Here is a 21,827-nt window from a genome sequence, read left to right as displayed (position 1 = left end):
GGTGTGTCCAAACATTTGACATATGCTTTATATACAGTGGATTGCGAAACTATTCACCCCCATTTTTCTTATTTTGTTGCCTTACAACCCCCCCCAAAGTCAATACTTTGTAGAGCCACCTTTTGCAGCATTTACAGCTGCAAGTCTCTTGGGATATGTCTCTATAAGTTTGGCACATCCAGCCGCTGGAGTTTTTGCCATTTCTTCAAAGCAAAACTGCTCCAGATCCTTCAAGTTGGATGGGTTCTGCTGGTGTACAACAAACTTTAAGTCATACCACAGATTCTTAATTGGATTGAGGTCTGGGCTTTGACTGGGCCATTCCAAGACATTTAAATGTTTCCCTTTAAATCACTCGATTGTTGCTTTAGCAGTATGCTTAGGGTCATTTTCCTGCTGGAAGGTGAACCTTCGTCCCAGTCTCAAAACTCTGGAAGACTGAAACAAGTTTCCCTCAATAATTTCCCTGTATTTATCGCCCACAAACAAACAGTGAAACCTAGGCTACCTAAGTCTGATTCTCAATCAGAGACAACTAATGACACCTGCCTCTGATTGAGAACCATACAAGGCCGAAACATACAAATCCCAAAATCATAGAAAAACAAACATAGACTGCCATCCCCAACTCACGCCCTGACCATACTAAATAATGACAAGACAACGGAAATAAAGGTCAGAACGTGACACCCAATTTGAATACAATGTATTAACTTAAGTATCATGTCTGTGATGCCTATCTGTAGGTTTTAAGATTGTGACGCTGATCTTCCCCATTAAATGCAATGTATTCACATGAACTTCATGTTTCTTGAATAATATATTTTTGCAAACATATCAGATTGACGCTTTTCAATGATATCATGTTGGCCGACACTAAACAGATCCAGTAAACAAAGACATTAAACACACAAACCCCATGCTCTCTTCCAGTGTGCAAACATCTGTGTGCATAGCATACCCACAAATTATGCTGTAATGTAGGGTTCACACATTAGCACTACACCAGCAGCTCCCCAAACATTATCTTACTGTATAGAACCTACAACTCTAAGAGGGAGCCCTGTCTTTCATCAAGCCTCTCAGCTACAATGAGTCACGAGGTGTACTCTGCTTGCACAACAGAAAACTAAGAGATGAAAAGTTTCAGATAGAAATTGAAGGTCTAGAATTGATATTGCTATTTCCCCTATGAAATGTCTGCTTGTGTATTCCATTTCTCAATGTTACCCTCAATTGTGCCAACTAAGAACACTTGAGGTGCGCTCAGTTTGGCTTCAACATTTTTTACGTTGCAGAACGGTTTGTACTGAACAACACATTTTCCCAATACGTTCTTGTATGTTCTTAAACAGTCTGAGGTGTGTTTGCACCTGTTTGGTGGGTATGGCAAGGTGTAGCTTGTTGCAATGAGTGACATATTTAAAGGACAGTGGCCTTGCTGACAGCATTCCCTAACCCATAACTCCCCGTCCCCTCCCCATTTTTTCAACTGGTCATTCAGTACAACACCGTTACCATTCAATTGAACGTTCCAGAACATAAAAGGTACTGAACGCAGCCCTGATGTCTGTCCTCTGAATTAACCAATCTTAGGGCCATATTGGGCCACACTGGCCAAAACGCCCCTCCCACCGCCTGGAAGAATATGATAGGATCAATGATAAAGGTTAAAGAGGACAGGTGGACAGGCCTGTCTGACAGCAACAGTCCTAATGCTTCAGGCTGGCTGCATTGTAAGTAGGTGATAATCACCAAAAAATTGTCAAAATCTGGGCCCTTATTCACAAAATGTCTCAGAGTAGGAGAGCTGATCTAGAACCAGTCATGCCTTTTAGAGAGCATCCTAGATCAACACTTTTACTCTGAGTTTTTTTGTGAATACGAGGCCTGTCATATGGCCTCTCAAGATTTTGTGATGACTGCAAAGCTTTATGAATTAAATGTTACAATGTAACTCCTTTCTACAGCACATTACCTATTTTTTCATTGGAATACATGTTATCATCTAATTGGTATTTTATTAGGATCCCCATTAGCAGCAACTACTTTTCCTGGGATCTACACAAAACATGACACAATTCAGAACATAATATTACAATTTTTTTACTCCTCAGTGGTGCAGCGGTCTAAGGCACTGCATCTCAGAGCTTGAGGCGCCACTACAGACACCCTGGTTCGATTCTAGGCTGTATCACAACCGGCCGTGATTGGGAGTCCCATAGGGCATCGCACAATTGGCCCAGCGTCGTCCGGGTTTGGCTGGTGTAGGCCTTCACTGTAAATAAGAATTTGTTATTGCCTAGATAAATAAAGGTTACATTTAAAATAAATTAGACAAGAACAGCTCAAGTACAGAACTTCATCAATTTTTAAATGGCACACGTAGCCTGGAAAAACAATCTATAGTTCATCTAGACATTCATCATTCAAAGAGTAATGGCATCAGTTGAAGTGAATCATGAAGTCGTGAAACTTGGCGCAAATGTTCATTCTGAAATAAATTACCTTGGGGACAACTCTTTCAGGTGGGCCTTATAAAATGACCGCAAAACCCCCAAAGGTCTATGTGCTGCAGTGTCTAAAAAACAGTGACTTTGCTGGAGAGCATAGAGCAATAAAGCTTAGCTAGGCTGATTCACAAAACAACTCCTTCACTGCGAATTTTCCTAATGCTGCTCTGCTGGTGTCTTATGATAAGAGCTTCCCTAAAAGCCTGGCTGTGGGAGTACAACTGTGATGGGAGTACATTTTCTGGAGTGAAATGGTAAAGATTGAGCACACACAAAAATACTCATGTATAATTTCACTCTTGAGGGTGAGGGTAAAGGTTAATGATGCCCACCCAAACTCCCACAGTCCATCTGGCCGGGGGTGTGGAAAACACTCCCTTGTCACACTTTCCACTCTCCCATTCACTCCAGAGGGTGTGGTTTATAGCTGAGACCGAGCTGAAAACATTGCTACACTCAACCACCACCGATTGGTGGTGCTCAAACGCCAATGTAGGGACACACTTAGCACGCTGGAATCATAAGTCTATGTCGAGCCATTTCTATCACTCAGAAACATATTTATTTCAACAAACAGCTATTGGGGGCCACTTATGTTATGCTAAAAGCCCAAATGCTAAAAAGACAACATGCGCATTAACATCAACAATTAAGGAACAAGTGACTCTGGGACACATTGACATGAGCTTCTTGAAGAACACACATTTCAGTCCATGCTGCTGTTTTGATGTGCCTGTAGAAAAGGTTAAGCCTTAAATTAAATCACAGGTGTCAAACGCTTTCCTCGGCGGGCCGGGCGGCTGCAGGTTTTTGCTTCTCCCTTGAACTTGATTTATTACTTAAGTTCACTAATTAGTAAGGAACTCCCCATACCTGTTTGTCTAATTGAAAAGAAAAACCTGCAGACACTAGGGCCTCCATAGAATGAGTTTGACCCCCCTGCCTTAAATTAATGCTACATCGGAATTAATACAAAAACCTGTGCACCACATGTCTGTGGAGGGGAGCGCGGCTGCACCACTTTGTGGAATGCAGTACCTTATATGTTCACAACTCTGGTCAGATAAAGTGAGTTCCAATTGGAGATAATTTGAGTTTCCACAGTGAGCAAACTACCCTCACATCCCAACTAATTTAAAACAAGCACTCAATGCAGAGTTGCAGAGAACATGTATTTTAGATGCAGAAGTGCAGCTTTTTCTGATCCAGTAAAGATAGAGAGCAGACACACGCCTTGTCACCTCTTTGTACTGCTCTCCACATGTTCTGTGGCATTGCATCGCTAAAGCACTCCTACTCCCCCCACTGTAACTATGTCTCACCTCTAACTCTTCCACTCCTCTCGCCCTCTAAGTATAGGTATCACTCTGCCTTCAAACACTTGGTGTCTGATATTTATGAGCTTAAAGGTAACATGTCAGAAGAAAACTATGATTATGGGCTTGCATGCTCACATTTATGAGATGCCATACCATGGCCAGTTTCAGACACACACAAGTCAAATTTAATGCTTGCAAAGAAATGAGAACAAAAATAACATATCAAGTGTTCTTGATCCATTGTGCAAAAACTAGCAAAAACATGCTCTCACCAGTAAACAACAACTCCCAACTTTCACTACTTTGGAAAAGTCACTTTTAAACAGTCCGAGAGAGTTTAACACTTACCCTGAGCTGAACTATCTTTATTCCACAGTCTTTGGTAAAACAAATTCTGCAAAATGACAAAGGCCTTTAGGTCATTATCCTCCAGGTATTTCCCCTCTGTGCAGCTGGCTTCTCCAGCTCCTCCCGAAGGAAGGCAGATGAGCGAGGTGGAGATGGGGATGATTGCAGAGGATCCGCTGTTATTGGGAACAATGGCACACAATGAAACGAAGCACTCAGAGACAGACTGCCTCCCTCTCGATCGCTCTGCAGAGGATCTGTGGCTCTGACTAAGGCTGAGACGGGACAAACTCCCAAGCGTCTGGAGCACTGCCACTCCTCTTTTCCTCCTCCCACGTTCTCCGAATAGGGGAAACAGGGAAATATTGGGGGGGTCTTAAATAAAAAACAGATGCACAGCCCTGTTTGGTCTGGATGGAAGCAGTGGGGAATATGATGTCACAAACCTGGAGTGAGATTCTCTTCTCACCTCCCTCCTTCCGCTTCTTCCTCCGTCTCTAAAGGACCCTTATTGGATAATCTGGCTATTCAGAGATCTGGATATTTGTTTCAAAAGGTAAAAACAACAACACATAAACAGCGTGAGAAAAGTACCTTTTAAAACAGTCCGAGAGAGTTTAACACTTACTCTGAGCTGAACTATCTTTGTTCCACAGTCTTTATTCCATCACTCTTTACTCTGTTTTTGTTTGCGATGTCACAGTTGAGTAAAGTCTGCAAGCAGTTTCAGATATGTAACTGGCATGTGGTGGTCAGTGGTAGAAAAAAGTATAAATCATTTAAAATTCCTTATATTAAGCAAACAAGATGGAACACTTTTCGAGGTTTTTATTTGTTTGTGATAGCCAGGGGTACACTCCAACACTCAGACATTATTTGCAAATAAAGCATTTGTTGTTTATTGAGTCTGCCAGATCAGATCAGAGGCAGTCGGGATGACCAGGGATGTTCTCTTAAGTGCGTGAATTGGACCAATTTCCTGTCCTGCTAAGCATTCAAAATGTATGGAGTAAAAAGTATGTTATTTTCTTTAGGAATGTAGTGAAGTAAAAGTTTTCGAAAATGTGGTCGACCGGCTTGATTCGGTCTCGTAGTAAAATTTGAAATTGTGTTTTTTTTTATGTATAAAAGTAGAGACCCAGAGATAGAAAATGGTATACCAACCTACAGTTGAGGAACAATGGGAAAGTAATTATCATTGAATGTTAATAAAATTGTAATGCCACTTTTGAGAAAATAGCCCTTGAATATTTTTTGGTACACCTACTGGAGAGCTCTTCAGTTTTCTGCATGTTTTCTTATTTTGTATAATGTTAAATTTTTTTCATTAAAACACTCAGTCCCTGAACTTGCTTCCAGACTCTCAGCGCACGCGTTACAATCAGGCTGTTGATTGTGGCCTGCGTAATGGTTTCCCACACCTCTTCAATGGCTGTGCGATATTATTCGATATCGGCGGAGTCAAGAAAACGCTGCCATACAGGTCGATATGGAGCATCTCAGACATGCTCAATGGATGACATGTCTGGTGAGTGGCAGGCCATGGAAGAACTGGGACATTTTCAGAGCTTCCAGGAAGTGTGTACAAATCCTTGCGACATGGGGCCCAACTTTACATGTTGGGTTTATATTTTTAATCTGTGTAGATACAGTGGCCCTACATTTCAAACAGATGTAGGCTAACTACGTTTTCACTCAGCAGTTGTGCAAGCTTTTCACTTCAGATTTAATAGTTGTAGTTAATAAACATGCATCCTCTCGCATTGTGGTCCCTGTAAAACCACAGTTCCTCCACAACAAGCAACATTGGCATACTCAGAAAAGGCCTTCAAAATATGACTGGGCTAGTTAGTACATTATGGGTCGTTCTGGCACCACATCAAAACAATGTATGCAATGTCAACGTTAAGGGTAATTATGGCCTTTTAATTGATTGACGTGTGTTGACTTTGTGCCTTCATGCTGTGTCGAATTGAGATATTGCTGTTTTTTCACAGTCTGCTGAGCCAAGCGGCAGTCTCTCATGAATCAACAAAAATGACACCTAAAAAGCTTGGACTGTTTTTTAACTCTGCTGTGGATCTCAGGGGGAAATGTACAACTGTCCCATGATCTTCCTCAAGTTTGGCCTTACCTGAGACCTTGTATTCGTGCTGTCTAGGGCTAAGTCAGCATGTGTTAAAGGGCCCATTCTGCAAGTACTGTATCTTGCCGTTGAACCTCTCATGAATCAACCAAATTGACCCTTAATAATTAGTTTGAACTAATCTGACCTCTTCTTAGGACAAATGTACGACCTTTCCATGGTCTTCTATAGCTTTCGCCTCACCGGTGGCCATTTCATCAAGCCGCCGAGGACAAAAAGTCAGTGTGCTTTAAAGTAGGGGACATCTCTATAGGCCAACTCCAGCAGGGACATATAAATATAGGTAGAGAAGATCAGATGTCACATTACATTTCAGCCTGTGCTGTGGTTCAAAGACCCATTACAACATTTTAATGTGGCATGAACACATTTGTCAAACAAATCACTTCAAAAAGTAGGCTACCTCCCAAATACTAGGATGTACATATACACTCGGACCATTTGATGAATGAAAATAGCCTGTTCTGTTTACAAAACACCAAACACTGTGCTTTATGACATTTTGCGATTGCCATTGATTAGGCCTGCATTAATCAATGCGCCTTGCTGACAAACATTTTTTCGTAGCCTGATAAGTCAGGACACCTGAAATGGGGCTGAACACGTTCCTGGAAAAATGGGATGGTCACCCTAACACACATGGTCTACTTCTTCTGGCCATAGACGGCATGGAGAACACCAATACCCGCGCACGCACCTGAAAAACAAAACAAAGAGCGCTCGAAACAGCTGACTGACAAAAGCAAACAATGGTAAATCAACTGATAAATCTATAACGCATTGGAATAAAGGCTATCTTTTATCAAGAATTCATGGCAAAAAAAATGGAAGTATAAAGGAAAATCTATGCATTTAAAAGGAGCTCAACTGAGGCGAAAATGAGTGAACAGGGAGACAGTTTGAGCAGCCACATAGAAAAAAATGGTTTAAACAATGACATAGAGGTGAGGTTGTTTGTTTCATTTGGAAGCTTTTATTGTAAAATGTACCCCTATAAACCATTTACCACCGCATTTTAAACAAGGAGATTGGTTAAATTATTATTATTTAGAGACCCCCCCCCCCCACTTTTGTTGCATGTAGGGGAGCTAATGTCTCATTGAGGGGAGCTGAGCCCCTTGGCTCCTCCATAATTCACACCCTGCTTTTAGGGCTCTTCTGAGCCTTGAGGCCCCAACTGGAGCAGAGGGACGAGGCTCAGTATGGCCTCTACAGATGGATTCTCCCGGGATACATAAACAGCTCTCAACTCTCTGCTCAAAAACCAAGTTCAATGCCACATTCTGAAAACCTGGCTTCCCCCATCTCCCTCTTAAAAACAAAAACAGATGAACTCAGAAATCATTTGATATATTCCTCCCTCAACCTCTCCAGAGCAGTTCGGAGGAGAGAAGGATAAGCTCTCAGGAGAAAGAAAGATAAGCAGAAAGACATTTTGTTTTGGATTCATGGAGTGAGATAGAGAGAAATGCAGAGACACGGATTGTGAGAGATACAAATAGAGAGCATTTTGTAAGAAAAAGTGATAGACTCGCTCCGGTCAAATGATGAGTTGTTTATGGTGGTAAAACTCTAATGGGTTAATTAGCACAATTTTCCTTGCTGTGGAGAGACCACCAAATGTGAATTTGAAGCGCTCCCATGCACAGCAGTAAAATGATCATCAATTAATTTCTGTGGATTGTGGTTTGTTCCTTGTCGGTTACTATACTTTAGAAAGACATGTCTCGTTATTTCCATAATCACTAACTGATAAAATGCCCATGAGTCAGGGAAGCCTTGGGGGGACCAACCCAAGTTTAATTGAATGTATTGTTAAAAAAAAGATGTATTTAACCTTTATTTAACTAGGCAAGTCAGTTAAGAACAAATTCATATATACCATTATGGCGTACCCTGGCCAAACCCGGACGACGCTGGGCCAATAGTGCGCCACCCAATAGTGCGCCACCCAATAGGAGTACGTTGTGATACAGCTTGGAAAATATGCCACTCCAATATCAAATTAGAATTTGTATGTTTATTGAACAAAAAATAGTTATTGTAATGAACACAAATCACAGATACTGAATAGTTAATGTATACTGTAATTGTATAGCCAAAGACAAACATATCAGTCCACATAAAACCCACTAGTCAACTGACCGAAGACGGCATTGAGCTGGAAAATCACACTAAGGTGTTTGCATCATATAAGAGAGTATAACATGATAGACAGCTCTAATGTGTAACATAAGGAGGGGCAGCACGTTATGTCACCCAATTCTTTGGACACTATTTTGAAGCCCAGGTGGGAATATCACAAACCCTCCCTTGCTACTGTTCATTTTCTGAAATCCACCAAATCTCATAACTAAATGGCGAAAATGCATCTGGACAGGCTTGTGGTATCTGGACAGCTGCGCTTCCGCATGAATATTGTTCACTGCGGTAGGATTCAGTTCCATTTGTACCTTTGCCTCTATAAACCAGTAGATTAGGAGTTTCATTTATAGGGAATTGGAGTGTGCCAACAAGTGCTTAAGAAGCTCACCTCTCATCTTGTCATTTATTGGGACTAGGAGTGTGCCAAAAAGTGCTTAAGAAGCTCACTTCTCATCTTGATGGCTGGATGAGGGTGGTGTGAGCTGGAATGGGAATTGTTCTAGAGAACCAAAGGGGGCATTCAGCCGTTGTCCTCTTGCTCATTTCAGCACCGAGGCCTCCCACTCCTCTTTCTATTCTGGTTAAAACCAGTTTGTGCTGTTCTGTGAAAGGAGTAGTACACAGCGTTGTACGAGATCTTTTGTTTCTTGGCAATTTTTCGAACGGAATAGCCATCATTCCTCAGATCAAGAATAGACTGACGAGTTTCAGAAGAAAGGGTTTTGTTTCTGGCAATTTTGAGCCTGTAATCGAACCCATATATAGTGATGCTCCAGACACTCAACTCGTCTAAAGAAGGCCAGTTGTATTGCTTCTTTAATCAGGACAACAGTTTTCAGCTGTGCTAACATAATTGCAAACAGGTTTTCTAATGATCAATTAGCCTTCTGAAATTATAAACTTGGATTAGCTAATACAACGTGCCCTTGAAACACAGGAGTGATGGTTGCTGATAATGGGTCTCTGTACGCCTATGTAGATATTCCATAAACAAATCTGCCGTTTCCAGCTACAATAGTCACTTACAACATTAACAATGTCTACACTGTATTTCTGATCAATTTGATGCTATTTTAAATAACAAAAAAATTGCTTTTCATTCTAAAACAAGGACATTTCTAAGTGACCCCAAACTTTTGAATGGTGGTGTGTGTGTGTGAGTGTATATATATATATATATATATATATATATATATATATATATATATATATATATATATACGCATATATATACACACATATATATATAGTTTTAATGATTCCAACCTAAGTGTGTAAACTTCTGACTATATATATATATATATATATATATATATATATATATATATATATATATATATATATCATTTTTTATTACAATTTTAAAAATGTGTTTATTTAAATAAATAAAATAATCATAAAATCTTAATTTAGTCCTAGTTGGGCAATAAGAGAGTATTCACACCCCTTGACCTGGCCTACCTTGTCACTGTGGAATTGTGTTTTAGTTGTTTTTACAATTTAATGAAAACGAAAAAACCGAACTCTCTTGAGTCAATAAGTATTCAACCCCTTTTTAAGTTGAGGAGTAAAAATGTGCTTAACACATACTAAGTTGCATTGACTTACTCTCTGTGTAATAATAGTATTTAACATGATTTTTGAAAGACTGCCTCATCTCTGTACCCCACACATACAATTATCTGTAAGATCCCTCAGTTGAGCAGTGAATTTAACAAAGATTCAACCATAAAGACCAGGGTGGTTTTCCAATGCCTCACAAAGAAGGGCACTTATTGATAGATAGGTGAAAAAAGCAGACATTGAATATCCCCTTTGGCATGTTAGAGGTAATCAAACGTTAGATGGTGTATCAATACACCCAGTCAGTACTAATTTACCGGTGTCCTAACTAACTCAGTTGGTGACTTCAAAACAGTTACAGAGTTTAATCTATCTATTTTGTCCTCTTCAAAATATTTTATTTTGTTTGTGAATAAAGAAAGTCAGCCATAATGAGGAAAACGTGGGGCTTTTATGTATTTAGATTGCCCTTGAACCCCCTAAAATGGGAAGATGGGGTAAGGAACAAACAAGACATACATGTTCCATTATCCAGTACTGTTACTGATTAACTGACTATATTTAAGAGAGAATAAAGTAGACGGCACACGTCAAACGTTTGATTTATGACCCCTATGTCCGGATGCTGTGTGCATGCAAGTATTTGGGCATCCTGTCAGGACATCTTGGCGGGAAGTGATCACTTGCTCTAGGGAGTGCCCATATTTGGGCATCCTGTCTGGACATCCTGGCGAGAACTTATCACGTGCTTATGCCCATATATGGGCACCCTGTTCCTGTTCTCACACGTTAGAGGGTGTGCTAATTCATGCATATATTGCATCTATTCCTTTGAAGTTGTCATGATGATTGATGTCTAGGGACCTCTTTGAGCTGGGGGGAATGTGTTTGAACATTTCAAAGAGTATGGCCCCCCAACCCCTGTTTTATTGACCTTAGGGCTATGAAACAGGAATGTCCGGGGGTACTGGGTGTGGCAGATGCATTATAAATAAAGCACAGAACAAGACATGCGGCCCCAGAACACTAAACAAGATTTTAAAAATAAAACCCAGAATATTAAACAGAAAATTATGTCTCCTAGGCCAATTCTCGGGGTGCTATTCGTCTCTTGTCAAGAATCCAATGACAAAAGCCTCAAGGAAGTTTTGTGTGAGACCAAATTAAAGAAGTTTTGGGTACGTCTTGGGCAGTTCGTTCAGAGTATCCAATATAATTACGTAAAACACAGCATAGTCAAGATTCTGATTCACCCATGTGAATTTGAAAAACTGTCGAATCTCTGTATTGTTGAATTTATTTCGGTACACAACCCGAACACTTCGATCAATACCGTCTCCCTCCTGATTTATTAGACAATTTTCCAATTCCCCAAAAACATCGTATTGCATTTCAGACTCTTCTGACATGGGCATGAACAGCTGGTTTTGGGGGGTTTGGGATGCCGAAGATGTCGGGCTCTCGTTCATCTGATTAATTAGGGATATGAGGGCTTCGGAAATCTGTGATAACAGGTTTTCATTGGGCATCCCTTACTCGTTCATACAATTAATCATTTCTAGGAGTTCTGGTGGTATCTGTGATAAGAGGCTTTCAACTGTCTCAACTTGGACTTTTGGCTCTGCCATTTGGATAATTAATGATGTGCGTTCTTGGGTTATTGTGGAAGGATCCGTGTTACATATATGATTATAGCGCCTGTATTTGCGTTTTTTAATCGTATTGCTGTTTAACATACGTGGAATTGTTCTATGTCAGAATGATAGATCCCGTCGGTATTGTCGCTCAAGTAAAAAACCCATTAGTTTGGGTAGCAAAACCTTTCGGGATTTTAGAGCCCTGGAAAAGGCCGTGAAAAACCTATCTTGTTCTATTTCAGATCCGGATGTTGCCACCAAAGAATTGGTGGAATCAAGAAGGTTGGCCGCACCCCATAATAGCCGGTCGTCTGCCTCTGAAATGTCATTTAAAATGGTGGAATCCTCCGGTTTGGTTGTTTCAATGGGAATGTTCGGTGAGCCAAAATCCTCCGCATACTCTAGATGTGTGTGGTCTTCTGTGCCGTTATACGCCGGGGAGGAGTCTGAAAGGAAATAATACATACAAAATAGGTTATTAAATATAAAAATATGTTAGATACATAAAATGTCAGCTACATTTCAGGTATAATACTATATATTAACAATACATAATTAAAATACCTCGGCTTTTTTGGCGAGGGCTGTTCTGACGAATCGTGGAAACCGGGGGGGGGGCGTGATTTTTTTCATCAAGCGTTCCCGATTCTGCAGGGCCGGTCTCGTCGCATTTGTCCTTGTTTTAACATATTCAAGCCTAAAACATGTATAAATAATAAACTAGGTATAACTAATAATATATATATAATGGCTTCATACCGTGTCCATGGAGCGCCGGCTCGTGAAGCCGCAAGTTCCCTGCCCAGTAGTACTTTTCTGGAGGGAGGATTCTGAGCAATGTACTAGAGCCCGTGTTGTGCGTTGCTTCTTTGGGACTGGAATATGGAGTGAGCGTGTGGAGGTTCTCAGGGGAGTTGGCGGGACGTTTAAATCCTCTGTTCTCGGTGTGTTTGAAAAAACGTTCGTACAGAATGGGAGAATTGCATCTGTGTCATCGGATGTGTCATCTGCTCCGACGAAGTCGTTCAGGGTCCATAAGGAGCCTGTTATCCTTCTTGGCTGTATGTCAGCTGTAAACACAAAAATAGCTTTTAATATAGGGTGCACACTTTTAAATTAAATAAATATTATTGTGTATGTGATTATTGGACTTACGTCGAAAATAGTGTGATGGGGATTGGCTGCATGCATTTTGCGCCTGGGAATCCCCGTCTAACGCTGTCTGTTCCAGATCATTTAAACCTCTGAGCAGCTGCTTAAATGATGGAGAACCTACAAACGTTAGATAATATTAACAGTTATTTACCCTATATACATTTATTTTATTTTTTAAGAATACGTGCATTTGACATTAAAAATCGGTGTCCCCGGTTTAAAACACATATACCTTCAGTTTAATATTCCAATAATATCAATAATATTCAAACAATTCCCCGACTCCAGATCTTAAAATATATTATTTTCACGAACTCACCTTCAGAAAGCGCCATTAAGAGGGATTCACGGATGATCTTTTAACTGTCCTGGGCTGTTGGTCGGGTGTTTGGAGTTAGGGTACGGCCGTGCAAACAGAGTGGAAAGTATCTGTTTTCCCTAGACTCGATCGACGGTCGTGTTCCTAATGAGAGATAGTACGGAATGAGCTTACAGAGCATGGGGTGACGTTTTTTCGGACGATATCCGGTATGCCATAAAATGGGTCTGGAGTACCCCCAGAATGTTTTAGAGAACAAAGACCGTGAATTACAGGTGGCGATATCGTTATAATTAAATAACCAATTTTACTATTCCTTTCTTACAGATATAGGGCCTGGTTAGCTCTGACCTGCATCCAACGCCAAGCCTGGCTCTCTAGCACACTCCATCAAAGCTCCGTAAGTTTTCACTCCAGGGAAAGCCCCGCCGTCGGGCATGTGGGTCCTGGGAATGTCTTAAGGATAGACGCGGCCAGCGCCGTAATTGTTCACGATTTTGGAAAAGACTGTCCAGCTTATTCATAAGGTTTATGAATACGGGATAATTAATCCATTTAAAGCTAAACACCAGCATAAAAAGTTTACATCCTTGCATGCTTTGGAAAATACATATGAACTGACAGATTTCGTCGCATTTGCACTATCAAATTGTTCACATGCTAAAATTCTCACTTTGGAGTCAAGGCTATATGCCATTGAAGCGATTCTTAGGGCCTTCAGATCACTGCGTCCGCAGACCAGTTCTACCATTGCATATCCGGGGAGAGTTGTACCGCTCAGGGCCTGTTCAATTTGACAGAGCGTGAGCCTTATCATAAGCCATTTTCTCATCCGCAGCACAGGAGAAAAACTCCCGGGTTTTGCCTGATAAAGGGGTTTGGGGCCGCAGTCTGTGAATATCTTAACCGTAGATCCATCAGGTTGGAATATGTAAGACATATGTCCCTCACTCGTACCCAGAACTCCTTTAACTTCTCTAGGGTAGGGGGCCGCATTCGAAATTTTGGATGAAAAGCATGCCCAAATTAAACGACCTGCTACTCGGGCCCAGAAGATATGATTTGCATATAACTGGTAGATTTGGATAGAAAACACTCTAACGTTTCCAAAACTGTTAAGATAGTGTCAGTGAGTATAACGGAACTGATTTAGCAGGCGAAAACCTGAGAAAATGACTTAGGACTTCATTTGCAGGTCCTATGCCTTCCTTCTAGAAATCGTTCTTATAAATAAGGGAGTAAGACCAGTCTGAACGAGTGGACCCTAACGTGTCGCAGAGCTTTTTCATGCGCAAGTGCATTTCTTGTTTACCTTTTATATTGACGACGGTCCGGTTGAAATATTGAATATTGTCCGGTTGAAATATTATAGATCATTTAGGCTAAAAAAAAACAACTTGAGGATTGAATATAAACATCGTTTCACGTGTTTCTATGAACTTTACGGATACAATTTTGATTTTTTTGTCTGATTGTTTTGACTGCGTTTGAGCTTGTGGATTACTGAAGAAAACACGCAAAAAAAACGGAGGTTTTTGGATATAAAGAGACTTCATCGAACAAAAGGAACGTTTATTGAGTAAATGAATGTCTTCTGATTGCCACCATATGAAGATCACCAAAGGTAAGGGATTCAATTTATCTCCATTTCTGAGTTTTGTAACGCTCCTGCTTGGCCGGTTACTGTTTGTAAATAATTTGTCAACTGGGCTATGTTCTGGGCTAGGTATGCTTTCACTGAAATTGAAATCAATGAAAATGAAATCATTTTATAAATATGACACTGTGATTGGTTTAACAAGAAGTTAATCTTTAAACCTATGTAAAATATGTCTTGTTTTCAAAAATGTTAAAATTTGCATTTCTGTATTTGAATTTGGTGCTCTGCAATCTCACTGGATGTTTGCCAGATGGAACGCTAGCGTCCCACGTACCCTAGAGAGGTTAAAACATTCTGGGGTCTCACACAACTTCCTCGAGGCTTTTGTCATTGAGTTCATGACAAGAGACGCATAGCACCCCGAGAATTGGTCTAGGAGACAACATTTTCTGTTTAATATTCTGGGTTTTATTTTTTAAATCTTGTTTAGTGTTCTGGGGCCGCATGTCTTGTTCTGGGCTTTATTTATAATGCGTCTGCCACGACCAATACCCCTCGGACATTCCTGTTTCATAGACAACAAAAGGTCAATAAAACAGGGGGTGAGGGAGCCATACTCTTTGAAATGTTGAAACACATCCCCCCCCCAGTTCAAAGAGGTCCGTAGACATCAATCATCATGACAATTTCAAAGGAATAGATGCAATATATGCATAAATTGGCACACCCTCTAAAGCGTGAGAACAGGAACAGGATGCCCATATACAGTGGGGCAAAAAAAGTATTTAGACAGCCACCAATTGTGCAAGTTCTCCCACTTAAAAAGATGAGAGAGGACTGTAATTTTCATCATAGTTACACTTCGACTATGACAGACAAAAGGAGAAAAAAATCCAGAAAATCACATTGTAGGATTTTTAATGAATTTATTTGCAAATTATGGTGGAAAATAAGTATTTGGTCAATAACAAAAGTTTCTCAATACTTTGTTATATACCCTTTGTTGGCAATGACAGAGGTCCAACGTTTTCTGTAAGTCTTCACAAGGTTTTCACACACTGTTGCTGGTATTTTGGCCCATTCCTCCATGCAGATCCCCTCTAGAGCAGTGATGTTTTGGGGCTGTTGCTGGGCAACATGGAATTTCAACTCCCTCCAAAGATTTTCTATGGGGTTGATATCTGGAGACTGGCTAGGCCACTCCAGGACCTTGAAATGCTTCTTACGAAGCCACTCCTTCGTTGCCCGGGCGGTGTGTTTGGGATCATTGTCATGCTGAAAGACCCAGCCACGTTTCATCTTCAATGCCCTTGCTGATGGAAGGAGGTTTTCACTCAAAATCTCACGATACATCGCCCCATTCATTCTTTCCTTTACACGGTTCAGTCGTCCTGGTCCCTTTGCAGAAAAACAGCACCAAAGCATGATGTTTCCACCCCCATGCTTCACAGTAGGTATGGTGTTCTTTGGATGCAACTCAGCATTCTTTGTCCTCCAAACACGACGAGTTGGGTTTTTACCAAAAAGTTATATTTTGGTTTCATCTGACAGTCTCCCAATCTTCTTCTGGATCATCCAAATGCTCTCTAGCAAACTTCAGACGAGCCTGGACATGTACTGGCTTAAGCAGAGGTGCACGTCTGGCACTGCAGGATTTGAGTCCATGGCGGCGTAGTGTGTTACTGCTGGTAGGCTTTGTTACTTTGGTCCCAGCTCTCTGCAGGTCATTCACTAGGTCCCCCGTGTGGTTCTGGGATTTTTGTTGTTCTTGTGATCATTTTGACCCCACGGGGTGAGATCTTGCATGGTGCCCCAAATTGAGGGAGATTACCAGTGGTCTTGTATGCCTTCCATTTCCTAATAATTGCTCCCACAGTTGATTTCTTCAAACCACGCTGCTTACCTATTGCAGATTCAGTCTTCCCAGCCTGGTGCAGGTCTACAATTTTGTTTCTGGTGTCCTTTGACAGCTCGTTGGTCTTGGCCATAGTGGAGTTTGGAGTGTGACTGTTTGAGGTTGTGGACAGGTGTCTTTTATACTGATGACAAGTTCAAACAGGTGCCATTAATACAGGTAACGAGTGGAGGACAGAGGAGCCTCTTAAATAAGAAGTAACAGGTCTGTGAGAGCCATAAATCTTGCTTGTTTGTAGGTGACCAAATACTTATTTTCCACCATAATTTGCAAATAAATTCATAAAAAATCCTACAATGTGATTTTCTGGATTTCTTTTCTCATTTTGTCTGTCATAGTTGAACATAGTTGTACCTATGATGAAAATTACAGGCCTCTCTCATCTTTTTAAGTGGGAGAACTTGCACAATTGGTGGCTGACTAAATACTTTTTTGCCCCACTGTATGGGCATAAGCACGTGATAAGTTCCCGCCAGGATGTCCTGAAAGGATACCCAAATATAGGCACTCCCTAGAGCACGTGATCACTTCCCGCCAGGATGTCCTGACAGGATTCCCAAATATGGGCATGCACACGTCATCCGGACATAGGGTCATAAATCAAACGTTTGACATGTGCCGTCCACTTTATCCTCTCTTATTTCGTTCAAAGCCCTTCAGATATCCAACGGTTGTAAATTTGACTGAAGGAAAACAAAAGCTAGTCCATCATATGCGTGAGACGTCTCGAAGCAAATAAAAATGATGTCAGTAAGAGCTCTTATTCTCCAAAATGTATCTTAGATTGGGGGAGTAAATGCTACAGAGCTTAGTGTCGGTGAAACTGACTGGCTTGCTTATTGCTTATTGATGGCATCCTCTCATCTCTATGATCCCCCAAAAAATAAAGAAATGGTTAAAAGACAATGGTTAAATGGGAAGAAGACATCCCGACAGCCGTCCAAGTAAAAAAATAGAAGGCTGGAAAAAATGCTGCTCGGGCCCAAGAGGACGAATAAGCTTGAAATGTGCTGTGCACATGGGGAGCACAGGCACAGCTGCAATCCATCTCTTAGTGAACCCATTTCCTTTGATTCCCCTCATTTTTAAAGGGATTAAACATTGGCATTCTGGAAAGACACCAGGCCCTCCAGATGATCTGTGGCATTGGACAGACGAGTGACGTGGCCAATGGATCTCACACCCAGACCCAACACAAGACCACTTACGGTAAATGCCATGCGTTAAAAGGGGTTGCAATGAGGGCAACTCCTAATTACAATATGGGCTCTATTTTAATAAACCCTAACGCAACAGTAAATCTAAGTGCAGGGGGCAGCATTATAGGTTTAGGGGTGTGTCAGAAATATTTGAGCTATTTTCACTATTTCAATTATAGGCGCACTTGCTGCTGTTGGCACGAAAGGGCCAGGTTTTGATGTATAAACAAGTTGTGGGTGTGTCGAGGCTTGGCCCCTCACTGACCAATCAGAATGTGTTCCATGGCGAACTATGTGGTTGCTTCAAATTTGGTATTTACTTTTTTATATGTATTGCTCCAATTCCAATGTTAGTCCATTTTAGTTTGGTAAATGGATTACAGAAACAAAATAACATTCACACTGATATAGGGCCCAGGCCTACTGTAAATTGCATTATAGCTAAGCATGGACAAGCCAAACATTGTCAATAAGCAATATTAAATTAATTATTGATGAGGCCTAAAAAGAGAACAAATAATTATAATCAAATTCTAAACTAAACAAAAGAACAACTTGTTTTAAATAGGCTTGTCACACTTACAGGCACCATCATTTCTGCCCTTGGGCATATAATACTAAAACAACGCAGACTATGGAGGGTTTTACGCACATCCAAGCTTTTCACAGTAGCTGGACAAAGATCCAATATAAAGAGAAAGGGAGAATGTCCACTCACCATTATACTGCTCCCAAATAGGGCTATGTTTTATGAACATAATCGGAACCATCTTACAGATGAGATCGCGTTCACACATCACCAGAAGTTGCATTACAGGCGCGCCATGGACATTGTAACCATAAAACCAGGAAGACGAATCATTCTAATACGATTGCTTGTTTTGATTTTATTACAATCAGTCTGCTTTTTTTTAAACAACAAAAACGAATTATAAAATGTAATGATATCGTAAAATCGGCAGGATAAAAAGACATGCATTGCTGTTGAACCAGCCTTCGTTATAGTAGGCCTAAGGGAGGGATTGGGTTACAGATAACTTCTAAATAGAATGTTTACCAGTATTCCCCCGAGGTACTCATCTCTCATTTCATTATGGGGATGAGCACGTAGCCTACATGACTTAACCAACCAACTTTTGGTATATATATATATATATATATATATATATATATATATATATATATATATATATATATATATATCCCCATCAGCGGTGCCTGAAATTAGCACTTTGGACCATGTTTTTAATTTGAATTAAACTCAAACTTAATAACTCAAATATTTCCCCCCCACCCATCTGAACACAGGAGTGATGGTTGCTGATAATGGGCCTCTGTATGAATATGTAGATCAGCCATTTCCAGCTACAATAGTATAATAGTATAAATGAGGTGAGATAAGGGAGGTAAAGGCAAAAAAACCCATGGTGGCGAAGTAAATACAATATAGCAAGTAAAACACTGAAATGGTAGATTTGCAGTGGAAGAAAGTGCAAAGTAGAGATAGAAATAATGGGGAGCAAAGGAGCAATATAAATAAATACAGTAGGGGGAGAGGTAGTTGTTTGGGTAAATTATAGATGGGTTATGTACAGCTGCAGTAATCTGTGAGCTGCTCTGACAGCTGGTGCTTAAAGCTAGTGAGGGAGATAAGTGTTTCCAGTTTCAGAGATTGTTGTAGTTCGTTCCAGTCATTGGCAGCAGAGAACTGGAAGGAGAGGAGGCCAAAGGAAGAATTGGTTTTGGGGGTGACCAGAGGGGGTGGGTGCTGCAATGGTGACCAGCAAACTGAGATAAGGTTGGGACTTAATAAATAATAATAATACATTATAATAAAGAGATGTTCTGCTTTTATCACACCACACTCCACAAAGCAAGTCCTGCAGGTTCTAGTTGTATTTTATTGAGATTATTTTACAATCACATGGTCAAGTGCTGCAATGAAATATCTAGTTAGGCTGCAGCTGGCCCAGAAAAGAGCGGCATGTCGTACTCTTCATTGTAATCAGAGGGCTAATATGAATCCTATGCATGCCAGTCTCTCTTGGCTAAGAGTTGGTGAAAGACTGACTGCGTCATTTATGTATTTATTGTTATTTTACCCCTGTTTTCTTCCCTATTTAGATCCAATTACAATCTTGTCTCATCACTGCAACTCCCCAAAGGGCTTGGGAGAGGGGAAGGTCGAGTCATGCGTCTTCCATAACATAACCCGTCAAACCACGCTTTTTAACACCCGTTCACTTAACCCGGAAGCCAGCTGCACCAATGTGTTGGAGGAAACACCATTCAACTGACGTCTATACTCAGCCTGCAGACGCCCGGCCTGCCACAAGGAGTCGCTAGAGCGTGATGAGCCAAAAAGAGCCCCCCCAGTCAAACCCAGAACAAATTCAAGGAAACGTATGGTATTATACAGAGCCATGAGTGAATGGAACTCAAAACTGCAAAACTGGTATCAAAAAATATATATAGCAACACCTCATGGCACAATGCCTCTCCCCCATGTGATCTACTGTATGTGTAACTGATAGATACACACCTAAACACCACATGTTAATGTTTTGGAATGTACAGTTGAAGTCGGAAGTTTACATACACTTAGGTTGGAGTCATTAAAACTTGTTTTTAAACCACACCACAAATTTCTTGTGAAAACGTCTTATGGCTGCAGGGGCAGTATTGAGGAGCTTGAATGAAAGGTGCCCAGAGGCGCCCAGAGTAAATGACCTGCTCCTCATTCCCAGTTGCTAATATATGCATATTATTATTAGTATTGGATAGAAAACACTCTGAAGTTTCTAAAACTGTTTGAATGATGTCTGTGAGTAGAACAGAACTCATATGGCAGGCAAAAACCTGAGAAGAAATCCAAACAGGAAGTGAGAAATCTGAGGTTGGTCGATTTTCAACCCAGGGATATCGGATATGGATGAAGTTGCACTTCCTAGGGCTTCCAGTAGATGTCAACCGTCTTTATAAACTTGAATGAGGCTTCTACTGTGTTGTGTGGCTGAATGAGAGGGGAATGAGTCAGGTTACTGGCAGAGAGCCATTTCCTGGTCTTGCACATTTCACATGATATTGACCTGCCTTCCATGGCTACTCTACACATAAAGGAATTCTCTGGTTGGAACTTTATTGAAGATTTATGATAAAAACATCCTAAAGATTGATTCTATACTTAGTTTGAAATGTTTCTAAGACCTGTAATATAACTTTTAGAAGTTTTTGTCCAAAGTTATGCCTGACCTGCACGAGCGTTTGGATATGTGTACTAACACCCTAACAAAAGTAACAACTTGGACATAAATAATGGACAGTATCGAACAAATCAAGCATTTATTGTGGAACTGCGATTCCTGGGAGTGCATTCTGATGAAGATCATCAAAGGTAAGGGAATATTTATAATGTAATTTCTGATTTCTGTTCACTCCACCATGGCGGAAAATGTTATTTGTTTTCTTAGTGCCGTCTTGAATTATTGCATGGTTTGCTTTTTCCCGTAAAGTTTTTTTGACATCTGACACAGCAGTTGCATTTAGGAGAGGTAAATCTATATTTCCATGTCTAACACTTGAATTTTCATCGACATTTATAATAAGTATTTCTGTAAAATGTGGCTCTCTGCAATATCACCGGATGTTTTTGTAACTAGTAAACGTAATGCGCCAATGTAAACTCAGATTTTGTTATATAAATATGAACTTTATCAAACAAAACATACATGTATTGTGTAACATGAAGTCCTATGAGTGTCATCTGATGAAGATTATCAAAGGTTAGTGATTCATTTTATCTCTATTTGTGCTTTTTGTGACTCCTCTCTTTGGCTGGAAAAGTGAGTTTTTCTTTGGCTTGGTGGTGACCTAACATAATTGTTTGTGGTGCTTTCGCTGTAAAGCCTATTTGACATCGGACACTGTGGTGGGATTAACAACAAGATTACCTTTAAAACGGTATAAGA

At 40.6% G+C, this 21,827-nt stretch overlaps 1 protein-coding gene across 1 annotated transcript in view; it reads right to left on the bottom strand.

Annotated features, from left to right (window-relative positions):
• Positions 1-4,374, bottom strand: part of col6a3 (collagen, type VI, alpha 3) — a 101,356-nt gene extending 96,982 nt beyond the window's left edge. Inside the window, exon 1 of the mRNA XM_052492649.1 lies at positions 4,181-4,374. The gene's annotated coding sequence lies outside the window, so the exon portion shown is untranslated. The remainder of the gene's footprint in view (positions 1-4,180) is intronic.
• Positions 4,375-21,827: the final 17,453 nt, after the last annotated feature.

The sequence above is a fragment of the Oncorhynchus keta genome, chromosome 34 (assembly GCF_023373465.1).
Source record: "Oncorhynchus keta strain PuntledgeMale-10-30-2019 chromosome 34, Oket_V2, whole genome shotgun sequence".
NCBI classification, from domain to species: domain Eukaryota; kingdom Metazoa; phylum Chordata; class Actinopteri; order Salmoniformes; family Salmonidae; genus Oncorhynchus; species Oncorhynchus keta.
This window is presented reverse-complemented; position numbering and strand designations above follow the sequence as displayed.